The sequence below is a fragment of the Loxodonta africana genome, chromosome 1 (assembly GCF_030014295.1).
Source record: "Loxodonta africana isolate mLoxAfr1 chromosome 1, mLoxAfr1.hap2, whole genome shotgun sequence".
Taxonomy (NCBI): domain Eukaryota; kingdom Metazoa; phylum Chordata; class Mammalia; order Proboscidea; family Elephantidae; genus Loxodonta; species Loxodonta africana.
In genome coordinates this window covers 75,841,163-75,854,616 of record NC_087342.1, presented here as the reverse complement: position 1 = coordinate 75,854,616, position 13,454 = coordinate 75,841,163, and positions in this window count along the sequence as shown.

The window sequence follows — 13,454 nt, the reverse complement described above, 5'->3', positions numbered from 1 at the left end:
TTGAAGAGTGGAGGCCTGTGCAAAGCCGTGGGTCTGGATATGACAGCTGTGTTCAAGTAGGGTAGAATGATCCAGTTTTACAAAAACATGAGGTGAGTATAGAGGAGCAGGATCCAAAACATAAAGCTAGAAGGGACCCTGGATGCGATCTAATTTTATCATTTCCATTTACAATTGATGAGGTGAAGAATGAAATGACACACCCAGAAACAAGACTATTATTTAATCTTACGTTCTTTAAGGGAGAAGGAATTGCCTAGATGTAAGTAGTTTAGCAGCAAAAGGAGACCAATTAGTTGGAAGAAGAGGGACAATAAAAGGTTTTGTTTTAAAGACAGGAGATATGCTGTTTATGACACTTAAATTCCATCATTCTATGTGACCTCTAGCCTTGGTGGCATAGTGGGTAAGGCTTGACTGCCATCCAAAAGGTCGGCGGTTCAAATTCACCAGCTGCTCCTTGGAAACCCAATGGGGCAGTTCTATTCTGTCCGATAGGGCAGTTGTGGGTCGGAATTCACTCTACGGCAACGGATTTTATGTGACCTCTTGGAGTGTTTATTTATGTTTAAAATTTGGGGGCTGCAGAGAGAGACATTTGAAACTATTTGAAAGCAATTTCTGTGAATCGTAAAATGGAACTTTATGAACCTTTGTCAAACTTTAAGATTTGTCCTGTTAATCTGTTCCTTCACAGGAAAGAAAAAATTTGAAATTAAACTTAATATAACGGTTTTCACTCAACAATGGAGATGATAGATTGACAAATCTGCCTATTCTGTCTCTTGGAGATGAATATGCCACGAGGATCAATTTTGCTAGAAGACTGGAAAATAGAAGCTATTATGTCACTCTTCATTAACTGTGACAATAATATGTAGGTATACGGTTTTTTGTTTTGTCTTTTTTCAAAAATGCAGTACTGTGATTAAAAATGTCAATCCATTATTTTTAAACTTTTTTGGACTACAATATTTTAAAACTTTTACTGGCATAATTATATATACAAGAAGTTCAATTAAAGGACATTTCTATTATTTTTTCTGTTCCAGAATTATTACTGAAAACACTTTTCTTGTATAGAGGAGAAAAGTGTTAAAAATTATGCACTTTGTATGTCAAATGTGCTTGGTTGAGGGTACCCAGGTTATCTTCCTAATTAAAGTTAATGGAACCTGAGACTATTCTGTCTGATGCTAGTCGTTATCCCATGCGGCAGAGGCCAAAGGCATGATGGGGAGGATAACCCAAGACCCGCCGCTAGGAGAAAAAGGAGCTTCCCCAGTGTTCCCAGCGCTTCTCTCTGTTCCTGGGTCGCAGCCGCGGAGTCTCCCCGAGAGCTGAGAGACCCATCCTGGGAATGTCGCCAGGAGCGGTCGCCATGGAGACGCCCGCCCCGCCCCGTCCCCCAGATCCGCGGCGCAGATCCCGCCTCTTGGAGAGGATGAGGCGCACAGTCTTCCCCGCGCAGCGCCTCTTGTTGCGTCATTTCTCGTCGCCAGCCTCTATTTTCGGACGCGTCGGCCCGTGTTACCTGGAAGGGTACGTGTCCAGTGGTGGTCTGGTTAGTATCAGCCGGAGTCCTGGTTTACGGGTCACCTTTTCCTACGTTAAAACGAATTTTCAATGGAGAATGTCCCACTGTTGGACTCGAGGTGGCGGCACTGCCGCACTCGGGACGGAGTGGCGGGAACGTCTGGATGGGTCACGACGCTCGAAGGCTTCCGCGCGCCTCCGTTTGACGTCTCGGGTCCTTTCGCCAGTGTCCGGATTGGTTTGGGCCCGGTGTGCTAAATTGTTTCCTTATCAGTTGTCCACCTTTTCCTTTTTCTTTGTCGGTTTCCCTAGAGTGTGGGATCAAGTGCTTGAACCTCCGTCAGGAGTTTAGCACCGAAAGGTGGGCTCCATGTCGTTCTCTGATAAGGAGATCTGTTGGGAAAAACTAAGTGTGCCTCTTTCTCCTTGAGTGGTTTAGGGGAATCATGCTTATTCTTCAGTAACAACACCATGCACCTGCTTTGCGTCCTTAAAATGGGCTCAGCCATTATTACGTCCTGAAGTAGGAAGAACTTGGATCTTTTTTCTAGCCGCGAAGTGAAGATACTGGTTGGGCAATTTCTCATTGTTTCGAGTCTCCAAATCCCAGTCAGGACCATGGGAATAAAACGGGTCCACAGAGTGAAGGCATGGAAACTATTTTCAAATAAAATAGGAAATATCACAGTAACATGTGTAGAAAGGGGATGTGTTGTTTCATAAAGCTTCTTTGTTTTTACTTGTGTGTACTGGGCTGTAAAATGTTTGTGGTGGTCAGAAGTTAAAAAGATGCTGGTGGTGTTTCCAGTGAATTACAGAAGAGACACATAAGACCCGGAGACCACCCTTTGTCAGAGTTTCGGGAGATGTCCTTTGTAAAGCAGAGAATTGAGTCATGGAATTACTGGCAGATGGACAAAATCAGCTGATGCTGAGGAACACTCTGTCTTCCCAGGGAAGATTAGCAATTGGATCGGGGCATAATACCCAGGGATTAGGGAAAATGCAGTGAGTAGTGTTTACAGACTTCGGGACCCCTGTGAAGTATGAAATCAGTTTAGTGGCTTGCAACAGTATTAAAAGAAATAAAATAGCAAATATGTCTGTTAATAGCTAATACATACACATAATGAGAATAACACATACAGTAGCAAACATATACCTGTAGTAAAAATAACTATGTTTTTGTAAAACTTTTGTCCAGTTAGACATACAGACATGCACACAGACGAGTTTGTAGGAGGTATAAAGTAAAATGACTTCTTTCTGTATGGCAAAAAAAGTACCTCACTAGTAGATGATTAAACTGAAATGCTTGAGGGAACAAGGTGAGGATAAATAAAACATGAGAGAAAGGGGCTGATGTTCTCGAAATGAGTAAGATGTGGACATTTTAGGGATTGTGGAAAAAAACAACTTATTGCTGTTGAGTCAATTCCTACTCATAACAGCACTATAGGACAGAGTGGAACTGCCCCGTAGGGTTTTCAAGGCTGTTAATCTTTACTAACACTGCCACATCTCTACCACATCTTTCTTCCACAGAGTGGCTGACTCTTAAATTGAAAATCAGGGAAATAAAAGTAACCCTAGTCTTAGAATGTGTCTTTTGTCAGTAAGTATCGCACCTCCATATTTTTCAACATTTCTATATTAGCTACTCAGTCCCTTGGTTTAGAGAGGAAAACAGTAAATGAGAGGAGAGTTGGTAAAAATTATATACAATTTTTAGGTTCTCTCTCCCCCACCTCTCCTCTAGTAGTATGTCTTCTCCTGAGGAGGGAATTATCCTTTCATTAATCTTAATTAAGGTTTCAATTATTATGGAGAGTTTCCAATACACAAAAGTACAGAGCTTTGTTCAGTGAACCCCCTTATACCAGTCACTCAGCTCCAACAACCAACAACTTTTTGCCATTGATTTTTTTGTCTTCATAAGTGTTTCTGAGATTGGGTAAATCCTATAAAAGGAAATTGAGACATTATCATGTCTCATTTTAGAAAGATAGCCTGAAGTCAGAGGGGCAGAGATGAACCTATAATCTGGGTCTTGAGAGCCTTCTTCCAATCTTTCTGTGGATCATATATCTGTGTTTGTATCATATTTTATCAGTCACTTTATTTAAAGAAGTCAGAAGTTTTGTTTCATTTCCCCATTTTCTTGTAGGGTTAGAATTGGAGTAGTAGACATGGGGAGAGAAAATATTCAGGGCCGTATTAAGTAAATTAAATGAGGCATAGAAAAATCTATTCTTGCTATATGTGCTTGATTTCTTGTATAGAGTAGGGAGGTCTCTCAGTATCACTGCTTCTTTGAGGTTATCACTTCTGATACTGTATACTTTCATCCCCTTCCCTGAAGCCAGGGCCATTAACTACCAAGTCCCAGTCTGTGGTCAATGTTTTGGCATTTATAGTTTCATACTGATTTTGTCTGTGAAGTCCTCTTTTCCCCTCTGCATTTTCATGAAGCCTTTTCAGCCTGGCCTCCTCCTGCTTTCTGCATCCATAGGCTTGCAGTGGTAGTAGGTGGTCTTTGGGAACTCTCCTAGAATTTGTTTCTTATTTCTCCTCTCATTATTTCAAAGTTGGTAGTATAATGTTGAAGTCATGGGTCCTGAATGGTTTTATTTGTTCTTGTTGACTTTGTGGTATTTTGGGAGGGTAACAGGGAGATTTGGGATTTGGCTACTGACCTTGTTCTCCAGACCCAGAAGTTCCAGAAAACGTTTTTGGTAAAATTTAATATACATTCATGACAAGAACACTTAGTAAGTTAGGATTACAAGGGCACATAGTTAATTGCATGATGGGTATTTACAAACAAAACAAAACCCACAGCAAGCAATATACCTTGATCTTGAAATGTGTAAGATTTTCCTTTGAGTTCAGGAACAAGACAAAAATTGTTTCCTATAGCATCACTTCTATTCAGCCTTGTGCTGGTGGTCTTAGCTAGTATGCTAAGGCAAGAAAAAAATACAAACATTAGAAAAGAGGGGATAAAATTATTCGTGTTTGATTAGATTGTATACATAGAAAATCCAAAAGAACAAATTATTAGCATTAATAATTGAGTTTAGCAAGGTTTCTGGACACATCATCAGTGTACAAAAATGAATTACACTTCTGTGTACCATCACCAAGAAATTACAAAATGAAATTAAAGGATGCTATTTGTAACCAGGAAAGTACTGAAAACCTGGTAATAAATCTAATAGAAAATGTTTACGATCTCTGTTCAGAAAACCATACAATGTTACTGTGAATAATTAAAGAGGATTTAAAAATAGATGAGGGGTTATATTCATGGATTGGAAGTGTTAGTATTGTAAAAATATCACTTCTCCCCCAAATGACCCCAAACTGGAGTGCAAATCCAGTTTGAACCTTGGTGCAGTTTTATGGAAATTCCAAGATGATTATAAAATTCATATATGCCTGTTGCCATCGAATCAATTCTGACTCATAGCAACCCTTTAGGACAGTAGAACTGCCCCATAGGGTTTCCATGGCTGTAATCTTTATGGAAGCGAACTGCTACATCTTTTCTTCGCTGAGCGGCTAGTGGATTTGAATTGCTGACCTTTCAGTTAGCAGCCAAATGCTTAACCACTGAGCCACCAGGGTTCCTCTTAAATTTATATATAGATATGCAAAATCCAATAAATGCAAAAGTGAAGAAAATTGGGAGAACTTGCTCTGCCATCCAACACGATTTGTTATAAAACTACATTAATTAAGGTGGTGTTGGCACAAGGATAGACAAATAGATCAGTAATGTAGAGAGCCCAGAAATAAACCCATGTACATATGGCTACTTGATTTATGACCAAAGTGATACCACAAACAGAGGGAAAAGGCCACTCTTTTCAATAAATGGAGTAATTGGAGAGCTAAATGAGGATGAAAAAAGAAAACCATTTCACATCATAATCAGAAATCAATTCTAAGTGAATCGTTACACTAAATATGGGATGGAAAACAATGAAGTTTCTATTTCTAGTACATCAAATAGAATATCTTTATGACTTTCATACAGAGAAAAACTTAAACAGTACCGAAGAAATCACTAATAGTTAAATTGGACTGCCTTAAAATTAAGAACTTTTCTTTATCAAAAGACACCGTTACGAGGGTGTGAATACAAGTGCAGAGAAGATAATTTTGCAGCACATAGTACCACCAAAAGACCTATGCTCAGAATGTATAAAGAACTCTAACAAGTTAGATAACCCAGTAGAAAAACGGGCCAGAGAGTTGAATAGGTACTTTATTTAAAAAGATGCGCAAATAGTCAATAAACATGAAAAAGCTGTCAACCTCATTAGTGATCAAAGAAGTACTAGTTATAATCACAACAAAATACCACTACACATCCCCTTGAAATGCCTAAAAATAAAAATGCTAATTACCGTTGGCAATGATATGAAGCAACTAGAACTCTGGTGAGATTTTAAGTTGGTACTGTGATTTTGGACATACATTAGACGTTAACTTTGTTGAAGATACACATATTTTATAACCCCATGATTCCATTTCTAGGTAAATTCTCAACAGAAATACATGCACAAACGCACTAAGAGCCATATACACGATTATTCATAGCTGAATTATTCATACCAAAAAGCAAAACACAAACCAGACCAGTTGCCCGTCAAGTCGATTCTGACTCATAGCGACCCTATAGAACAGAGTAGACCTGCCCCATAGGGTATCCAAAACGTGGCTGGTGAATTCGAACTGACAACCTTTTGGTTAGCAGCTGAATTCATAGGAGCCTAAAACCAGAAACAACTGTAATGTCCAAAATGAGTAGAAGAGATAAATAGTGATGTAGAATACTACATCCACCTTTTTGTGTTTTATGACTAACAGTTTTGAAGAGTGTAGGTCAATTGCTTTGTAGAATGTTTTACGCTCAGGATTTGTCTATTTTCTTATAGTTAGAATCTAATTAAAGATTTTCGGCGGAAGTACCACATAGGTGATGTGTACCTTCCATTGCATCGCATGAGAAGGCACATAATTGCACTTTGTCTCATTATCTGTTATTTAAGTTTGATCCCTTAGGTTAAGGTGGTATGTATCAGATTTCTCTATTGTAAAGGTACTGATAGATAATACTTTTCATCAGTATTGTGAGCTACGTGCTCTTTTAAAAAATTCAACATGTTATTCACCATTACTGTCATCATTATTTTGATGCTCAAGTTGTCCTAAATTTTGCTAGTGCGAGATCTGCTTAGCCAGCTTCTGTGTCTTTTTGTTGTATCTTCATCAGTCTTTGAGACATTCCTTGCTTTTTGGTGTAACATGCTTTCTGCTCAATTCGTATATTCTTGGCCTGAGACTTGGAACCAGCCTTTTCTTAAAAGAGCCCTTTTTTTTTTTCAGTTGGTTTATTTGAACTAGGGAGTCCCTGGGTTGTGGAAAGGTTAAACCTTCGGCTGCTAAGGTGTAACCGAAAGAGTGGTGGTTCAAATCTACACAAAGACAGCTTTGAAGAAAGGCCTGGAGATCTACTTCCAAAAAATCACAGCCATTGAAAATCCTGTGGAGCATAGTTCTACTTTGACACACATGGGGTTACTATGGGTTGGAATCCACTTGATGGCAACTAGTTTTAGGTTATTTGAAGTAGAGCCAAATGAAGTCCACACATTACACTAAGCCTCTCACTTTTTTTTTTTTTTTTATTATTAATTTTTATTGTGCTTTAAGTGAAAGTTTACAAATCAGGTCAGTCTCTCATACAAAAATTTACATATACCCTGCTATACACTCCTAATTGCTCTCCCCTTAATGAGATAGCACAGTCCTTCCCTCCACTGTCTCTCCTCATGTCCATTCAGGTAGCTTCTGGCCACCTCTGCCCTCTCATCTCCCCTCCAGACAGGAGATGGCAACATAGTCTTATGTGTCTACTTAATCCAAGAAGCTCGTCTTCACCAGTATCATTTTCCATTCCATATTCCAGTCCAATCCCTGTCTGAAGAGTTGGCTTTGGGAATGGTTCCTGTCTTGGGCTAACAGAAGGTCTGGGGACTGTGGCCTCTGGGGCCCTTCTAGTCCCAGTCTAACCATTAAGTATGGTCTTTATACGAGAATTTGGGGTCCGCATCCCATTGCTCTCCTGCTCCCTTAGGGGTTCTCTGTTGTGGTCCCTGTCAGGGCAGTCATCAGTTGTGGCTGGACACCATCTAGTTATTCTGGTCTCAGGCTGATGTAGTCTCTGGTTTATGTGGTCCTTTCTGTCTCTTAGGCTCATAATTACCTCGTGTCTTTGGTGTTCTTCATTCTTCCTTGCCCCAGGTCAGTTGAGACCAATTGATGCATCTTAAATGGCCGCTTGCTAGCGTTTAAGACCCCAGTGCACTAAGTCTCTCTTAAATGAACTTTTTATTTTAGAATAGTTTCAGATTAACAGAAAAGCTGCAGAGATAGTACAGAAAATTTCCATATACTCCTCATCCAGTTTCCTCAACTACACCATCTTACATTACTGTGGTACATTTGTCACAACTAAGAAAAACAACATTTGTACATGTCGACTAAACTCTATACTTTATTCCCGCTAAAACCTGTCTACCATGGGTGGCCCTCCTGGTATTTGAAATACCAGTAGCGTAGCTTTCAGTATCAACAACACAGAAACCACAACAGTACAAAAGACTGACAGATGTATAGTGGTTTCAGCTGAGCTTTCAGACTAAGACAGACTTGTAGACTGGTGGTCTATTTCTGAAAAAACTGGCCAGTGAAAACATTATGAATAGCAGTGGAACATTGTGTGATGTAGAATTAGAAGATGAGCCCCTCAGGCTGGTAGGCTCCCAGTATATGACTGAGGAAGAGCTGCCTCCTCAAAGTAAAATCAACCTTAATGATGTGGATGGAACGAAGCTTTTAGGACCTTCATTTGCTGATGTGGCATGACTCAAAATAAGCACAGTTGCAAACATCCATTAATTGGGATGTGGAATGTATGAAGTATGAATCTAGGAAAACTGGAAGTTATCAAAAATGGAATGCAGAAAGATTGATCTCCTATGCATTAGTGAGCTGAAATGGACTCTAATTGACCGTTTTGAATTGGACAGTCATATGCCAGGAGTCACATTCATTGTCAAAAAGAACATTTCAAGATCTAGAAGTACAGTGCTGTCAATGATAGCATAATATCCATACACCTATAAGGAAGACCATTTAATATGATGATTATTCAAATTTACATGCCAAATACTAATGCCGAAGATGAGGAAATTGAAGATTCTTATCAACATCTGCAGTCTGAAATTGATCAGACGTGCAATCAAGATGCATTGATAATTACTGGTAGTTGGAATGCAAAAGCTGGAAATGAAGAAGGATCAATAGTTGGAAAATATGGCCTTGGTGATTGAAACGCCAGAGTTTGCACGATAGAATTTTGCAAGTTGAACGACTTCATCATTGTAAATTTCTTTTTTCGACAACATAAATGGCGACTATACACGTGGAGTTCCCCAGATGGAAAACACAGAAATCAAATCAGCTACAACTGTGGAAAGAGATAATGGAAAAGCTCAATGCCCTCAGTCAGAACAAGGCTAGGGGCCGACTGCGGAATAGACCATCATTTGCTCCTATGCAAGTTCAAGTTGAAGCTGAAGAAAAGTAAAACAAGCCTATGAGATCCAAGATATGATCCTGAGTATATCCCATCCCTTGGATACCATCGCAAGGATAGATTTAATGCATTGAACACTAATGACCAAAGGCCAGACGAGTTGTGGAATGACATCAAGGACATCACACACAAAGAAAGCAAAAGGTCATTAAAAAGACAGGAAAGAAAGAAAAGACCAAAATGAATGTCAGAAGAGACTCTAAAATTTGCTCTTGAATGTAGAGTAGCTAAAGAAATGATGAGGTAAAAGAGCTGAATAGAAGATTTCGAAGGAAGCCTCAAGAAGATAAAATATTACAATGAAATGTACTAAGACCTGGAGTTAGAAAACCAAAAGGGAAGAACACGATCAGCATTCTGAAAGTTGAAAGAAATGGAAAAAAAAAAAATGCAAGCCTTGAGTTGCAATAGTGAAGGATTCTATAGGCAAAATATTAAACGACACAGAAAGCATCAAAAGAAAATGGAAGGAATACTCATAGTCACTGTACCAAAAAGAATCAGTCGATGTTCAGCCATTTTCAGAGGTAGCATATGATCAAGACCCAATGGTATTGATGGGAGAAATCCAAGCTGCACCAAAAGCATTGGTGAAAAACAAGGCTCCAGGAATTGACGGAATACCGCTGGAGATGTTTCAACAAGTGAAAGCAGCGCTGGAAGTGCTTACTCACCTATGCCAAGAAATTTGGAAGACAGCTCCCTGGCCAACCAACTGGAAGAGATCCATATTTGTGCCCATTCCAAAGAAAAATGATCCAACCAAATGGGGAAATTATTGAACAATATTATTAATATCGAATGAAAGTAAAATTTGCTGAAGATAATTAAAAAACAGTTGCAGCAGTACATGGACAGGAAACTGCCAGAAATTCAAACCAGATTCAGAAGAGGACGTAGAATGAGGGGTATCATTGCTGATGTTAGATGGATCCTGGGTGAAAGCAGAGAATACCAGAGAGATGTTTACCTGTATTTTATTGACTATGCAAAGACATTTGACTGTGTGGATCATGACAAATTATGGATAATATTGTGAAGGACCAGAATTCCACAATGCTTAATTGTGCTCATGCAGAACCTGTACATAGACCAAGAGGCAGTTGTTTGAACAGAACAAGGGGATACTATATGGTTTAAAGTCAGGAAAGGTGTGTGTCAGGGTTGTAGCCTTTTACCATATTTATTCAATCTGTATGCTGAGCAAATAATCCAGGAAGCTGGACTATATGAAGAAGAACACAGCATCAGGGTTGGTAGAAGACTCATTTACAATATACAATATGCAGATGACACAACCTTGCTTGCTGAAAGTGAAGAGGACTTGAAGCACTTAACAGATGAAGATCAAAGACTGCAGCCTTTAGTATAGATTACAATTTAACATAAAACAATCCTCACAACTTTATCAATAAGCAACATCATGATAAACAGAAAAGACTGAAGTAGTGAAGAATTTCATTCTACTTGAATCCACAGTCAATGCCCACAGAAGCAGCAGTCAAAAAATCAAACGATGTGTTGCATTGGGCAGATCTGTTGCAAAAGACCTCTTTAAAGTGTTGAAAAGCAATGATGTCACTTTGGAGTTTACGGTGCACCTGGCTGAAGCCATGATATTTTCAATCACCTTATATGCATGTGAAAGCTGGGCAGTGAATAAGGAAAACCAAAGAATTGATGGCCTTGAAATTACAGTGTTGGCGAAGAATATTGAATATACATACCATAGAGTGCCAGAAGAACAAACAAGTCTGTCTTGGAAGAAATACAGCCAGAATGCTCCTTGGAAGCCGGGATGGCAAGACTTCGTCTCACATACTTTGGACATGTTATCAGGAGAGCCATCATGCTTGGTAAAGTAGAGGGTCAATGAAAAAGAAGACTCTTGTCAAGATGGATTGACACAGTGGCTGCAACAGTGGGCTCAAACACAGCAGCAATTGTGAGGATGGTGCAGGACCAGGTAGTGTTTTGTTCTGTTGTGCATAGGGTGGCTATGAGTTGGAACCGACTTGAGGGCACCTAACAATAACAACAACAACGGCACACTTTGTTCAGATTTCACTGGCTCTCCTCATGTTGTTTTTGTTTCAGAGTCACATTGAGATGTCATGTCTCCTTCACCTGCTCTTGTCTATGACAGTTTCTTAGACTTTTGTTGTTTTTCATGACCTTGACGGTTTTAAGAAGTACTGATGGTTTCAGATATTTGTAGAATGTCCCTCAATTTGGGTTTGTCTGATGTTTTTCTCATGACTAGACTGGAGTTATGGATTTAAGGGTGGAAAAGTACAGATTTGAAGTCCCATTCTCATCACATATCAAGGGTACGTGCTATTAATGTGACTAATTACTGATGATGTTAACCTTGATCACCTGGCTGAAGTAGTGTTGCCAGATTTTTCCCCTGTGAAGTTGTTACCCTTTCTCCCCCCCATACTCTTTTCTTTGAAGTAAGTCCCTCAAGGAGTGGAGGGGAGGGGAAAATTTAGCTTCACCTCATGGATGAAGGAGTAGCTACATAAATTGTTTGGAATTCGGTAAGGTAGGTTTGTCCTTCTCCCTCATTTATTTATCCAGTTACTTTTTTATGTCAATATGTACTCATGGATACTTGTTTTATGCCTTGTGTTATAGTGGTATTTTGTTTTTCAAATTGTTCTAGCTTTGGCCATTGGGAGGTCTTGTATGTTGGCTTTGGTATTAGGGTAATAGTGACCTTATAGAATGAGTTAGGCAATGTTCCTCTTAATTTCTCTGAGCTTTTCTTCCATGGAGCCACTAGAGATTTCAAATCAAAAATAAAAAAATTTTGTAAATGAGGTCCATTCTTCCCTATCCAGTACTGGCATCTGCACTAGGAGTAGGGCCTGTTATCTTTAAGGCCACTGCTAAACTGGGGAGCAGGGAATGGGGCCAGGGTAAGTTAAAAATATCACAAAGCTTGCTCTTCTTACCAATATTCAGGGTCTTTATTTCTTTGATTAAGCATTCCTCTGGTTGCTGCAAGCTTTTGGTTTGTTTCCACAGTTCCAAAAAAAAGTGTATTCTGACAGTTTTTGCCAGAGTGGCTTTTGTTGAGGGACAACTTGTGAATTTCCTTACTCCACTATTTTCACTGACAGCATTTAAGTCTTTTAGTCTATAATAGTCTCTTTTTTTCTGCCCGTGTCATGTATTTGTTGAAGAAACAAGGTCATTTGACTTGTAGAATTTCCTACATTCTGGAATTGAATAATTGTATCTTGGTGGTGTCATTTATTATGTTGTTCTATCCTCTGTAATTTCTATAAACCAGTGTTTGTATCTAGAGACTGTATTAGATTCAGGTTCAATTTTCTGGCAAGAATATACCTACTGCTTTGTTCTTATTGCATCACATTGGGAAGCATATGATGGCTTGATGTTTCACTGTTATGATCAGTGAGTTCCAGTGTCATCAGTCTGATTTATACATTATAAAGATCCCCATCAATCTTCCCCCTAATATTTTATGTCTTTTAATTTTTTAATTTAATTTTGTTGTTGTTATTGAGAATATACACAGCAAAACATACAATTCCAACAGTTTCTACATGTACAATTCAGTGACATTGATTACATTATTCGAGTTGTGCAATCATTCTCATCCACCTTTTTTGAGTTGTTCCTCCTCTGGTAACATAAGCTCACTGCCTCTAAGATTCCTATCTGTAGGGTTGCTGTTGTCAGTTCGATCCCATATAGATAGTTCTTAAAAGAGTATAATGCTCAAGGCAGACATATTTTACTAGTTAAGCTAAATAACGTCTTTTAATTTTGGAAACCTGGTGTCCTTTAAGGAGCCCTGGTGGCGCAGCTGTTAAAGTGGTTGACTGCTAACTGAACGGTCAGCGATTCAAAACTACTAGCAGTTCTTTGGGAGAAAGATGTGGCAGTCTACTTCCGTAGGTATATGCTGGGAAACCCTACAGGGTGGTTGAAATTGACTTGAAAGCAGTGGGTTTGGTTTTCTCGGTTTGGTGTCCTTTACCAATTACTCTTCAGTAAATGTTTGCCTGAATTAATAAGTATGAGGTTGAAACTTGGGCCCATTTATTGTGTTTCTGCCCACAGGTTCTCTTGATAGAGGCCCCAGCTTGAGGCTCCGGAGTTTAAAAGAACAACCCAAATGCCAGGGATGGCTTCAACTTCCAAAGAAGTTGCATTTCTGAAGAGAAGCTGAAGTTTGAACAGAAGCTTTAGCCTCCAGCTCCTTTCAGAC